Genomic DNA, 4,033 nt, shown 5'->3' with positions numbered 1-4,033 from the left:
CTCTGTGCTGCAAGTGAAGATGGAAGCGTAACAAAACAAACAGTAATCAATGTTGGTTCATACAGCTAACCCAGTGGAAGAACAGCATTAACAGCTGACACTAGAAGGTTTGTTCTGTTTGGGGGGCTCAGTAAACATCCAAGCAATGCGTCTGAGCGGTACTGATAAAGCATCACTGAAGACAGACATTGAGCAGAGGATTCAGGGCTGAATCGGTACTTTCTACCGCACAGCAAAAAATCCTGATGTGCAGAAAAGGAAACAACCCCACAAAGAGAACAAGGGAAAGCTTGAAAGTGATGTCCCTTCTAAATGAACTGGAAAGAAAATGCACTTACCGCTCTGACAGCAAATCACAAGGTAATTGTTTCTTCCCACAGACATTATTGAAACATAGGCAAAAATTGGTCACCATTAAACAAAGTTTACTCTGTGGCATTTTTACTGTTCTGCTGATAGGCCAGTTAAGAAAATACTGAATAAATTATGAAACAATAGAAGGAAGATGACTCTTCATAAGCAGCGTTCGATATAACAATTTTAAAAGGCTATAACACAAGTTTATTGAATTTGGCAGGGCTTATAAATCCTAACTCCCATTACTGCACTGCAACTTAAAAAGAACTGTTCTTCAATTTGTCATTGGAAATTTCAAAGTTTAAAGTGGTCCCAGTGCAAAATGATAACTTACATGCTGAAACGTTTCCATGCACACACCACAGGTCAAACATCTGGCTAAATGCAGCACTCCATACTGCCGCCTGTCCTGGGCATGCAAGCATGTGTGAGGCAGTCTTTACACAGCCAGCTGACCAAATATTTATCTCATTTGAGATATCTTGTTCTGTTGAGGTTTTTTAAAGAATTCAGACCCTCTTGAACAGCTTTCTAGGATGATTTGCTGTTGCAAAAGCTCAAAAGGAGTGCCAGAGCCTTGCAGTGAGGATGCCCCTGAGTACAACCAGCTGGTTTAACAGCAATTAGGTAACCAAAGGGTGTTTAGGGAACCTTCGATTCTGATGCAGGGACTGAAGTGCTTACCTACAAACTGGTTTTGGCATGCAATGATCTCATTTTGTGGAATAACACTCCCCAGTAACTAACCTGGGCTCGCAAGGCCTTTCTTCCCCTCCAAAGACCATGAGATCTTTAGAGCCCTGATTTCCAGCAGGGAACAGATGAGACTCAGAATGCATTTAGCCACAAAGGAGAATTGCAGAACAAAGTCTGGAGGATTTAAAAGGGAAGGAGGCTCATTCCTCCTTCATCATGCCAATACGAAGCTGCTCTAAACAGACAACTCTTTTCCAAAATATTGTCTTACAGGTAGGTCCAATTCACAAAGAGCAGAACAGGGTTGGAGCATTTCACATTTATTTTAGAAGCAGCAAAAATAATCATTAAAAAATTGAGAGGTTTAACCATTTGGAGCTGCTAGAAATGCAGCTGCTCCAAGCCCAAAATGCCAAAATGTGACTGGAAGTAAATTATTCCAAAATTTGCCAAAAAAAGCCAAAAGCTTTCTACTTCACTTTCATTCTGAGGAAGATATATGGCTGTGCAGACTTCAGATGAAAAGATACAAATATTTTGTAGTAACAAATTCACATCATCCTGCTGTATTTTTCTATTAATTTCTGCTTTGAAATTGCAGATGAAAGAAAAAAAAAATTACACCAAAACCTCCAAACTCCATGTTGCAATAATTGCGAATAAGATCTTCCTATAGAACACTACATGAAAAACACTTAACCAGGGAAGGGATTGAACCAAAGATAAACAGGAGCTGATGAAAAAAAAAAAATCTGCACATCTTTAACAACTGAATCAAGTCAATGAAAGCTTTAATTGCTCACAATTACACATGCATATAAATAGTCTCTCTTACAGGGACTAGGCTGTGGCATCTATTTTTAAAACCAAAAAAATGCTCTGCAGAATGATGTATTCTAGACCTACTTGAATTAAATGCAGGACCATTTAAAAGGAGGGATGAGAATAGCCATAAACCAGAGACAAATCCGTTCCTCCAGGCACATGAACAGTTAAATTAGAAGCTTGAAGTTCATCACTTATGTTTGTGTGAAAGCACGCTATGTCAACTGACAAGCTCCCCATTTCCAGCAGAGGATCAGTGATATTGTGACGACTCCTGGGCTGTACTGGCTTCTGAACACACACCAGCCTTCATTTAAGAGCCTTCTTTCAATACAAGCAATAATATTTGGACAGCTCCAATAGAGCAGGATTTACCGCTCTGCTTCTACAGCCCCCCTCTCTAGAAGGGCTGCCTTTGAAATACTAATGATTTTTTAAGCCTCCTTTTCTTGGTGAGGCACAGAGAGAGTAACAGCTTTGCCCAAAGTCAAGTGAAGTGAGAGGAAAGTGATATTCCTCCAGGTCACACCAAAAGCCCAAGACAAGACTAAAAGCTGCATTCAGATCATGATTCTCAGCTCTCAGGCAGGAGCTGCTGAAGTCGATGCAAGTCTCTGCTGACTTCAACGGGCAACAGACCAGGACCCTTTGGCCTTAACCCATAGGTTAATCCTTGGCACAAGCCTGAAGATAAGCAATTGCAGAGCAACTACACTTCTTACAAAGTAACACATCACAACAGCCAAATTTGCTTCACGTGGACTGGGAACGTGCTGTGCACTAAAAAGCACAATTCCCACTGTTACCGCACTGTTGAAACCCTTAGAAATTTGAAAGCGCAGTCTGCTGCTTGGAAAAACAGCCTCCCCATGCACATTTAATGGCCCATCCTTTTGCTATTACAGGGTCAGGTATTGCCCAGGATCCGCAAGCTCTGTTGTTGTTTAGGTTTGCTAGACAAGAAGGACACTGGGTCCCTGACATTTTCTCACCTAAAAGTACTGATACTTTTTTTAAATTCAGGTAGTCTGACAAGGATTGCAAGTTTTTGTATGAAAACAGATGAAATCGTGGTATAAGCTGTAGAGAGGGAGATTTAGCTCTAACTTCTTGTTTTGTTTATTTCAAGACAAACATTCCCTATAAAAAGAATTGAACTCTATAAATCTAAGGCTCCAGCTGTACTCCAATTGAAGGGAATCACGTTAGCCCAGACACTGGCTGTACGCTACCAAAGCTTTTTTTGAAATGTGCTCTAAATGACACATTCTGAGACATCGTTAGACTAAATGCAAACAGAACATGAGCCTTGACGTGCTCTACACATGAAAAAAAAGGATTCCTAGAGTTGCATTTTATGGGACATATCACACACTGCTGACGTCCTCGGATGCTTTGCCAGAGCCAAGATTAATAACCCATTTTAAAGCCTGAAAATGTTTAAGAACTGAAATGCTGGTGCTGATGGCTGAGGTCCCCCATGTTCCACTGAGATCAATGAATTTGAAAGCATTTGGCATCTTACATGATGGGTGAGCTTTGCTCTAGCTACCAAATCTTGATTAGTCCAAAATAGAAGAACTTTGAACACAGTCTTGGAAGAATGTAGAGGAAAATGTGAGCTGTCGTGGAAGAGAAGTAAATCTGTTCGTTGCCAGCTGCACTAAATCTCTCTCGCTCGCTCGCTCTCTCTCACATCAGCTTCCCCTTCACCACAGGACCCCAAAGGGGGGGGGGGGGGAATTGATCTTAATGGACAAGACTAGACCACCTGATAGCATATTTCTGACCCGCTATGCACAACCTCCTTTGAATTTCAACAAACATCATAAACAAAACCAGGTGGGAAACTGGCTTCATTTATTTTCATTTTACAGAGAAGTTCAGCCTGAAATTGAGTTGTTTACAAAACTACAGGACCTTGAGGGGCCAGGAGAGAAACCTGTGTCAATCTGAAATCCACAGTCCACATCTCACTAAAAGCAACAGTATATTTATGTTATGTGCCCAGAATTAGCAATAAATAAAGAAACTCTGTTAAGATGCAGAGAAAAAAAAAAAATCCTAGTTTACACAGCTGCACCAACCCAAAACATTTTATAAAACTATGCAGTACCTGAAGAAGGTTGAATTGCAGCCTCCTATGAAAGAGAGT

The sequence above is a fragment of the Eurypyga helias genome, unplaced genomic scaffold, assembly GCF_000690775.1.
Source record: "Eurypyga helias isolate BGI_N326 unplaced genomic scaffold, ASM69077v1 scaffold16561, whole genome shotgun sequence".
NCBI classification, from domain to species: domain Eukaryota; kingdom Metazoa; phylum Chordata; class Aves; order Eurypygiformes; family Eurypygidae; genus Eurypyga; species Eurypyga helias.
Note: the sequence above shows the minus strand (reverse complement) of the source record.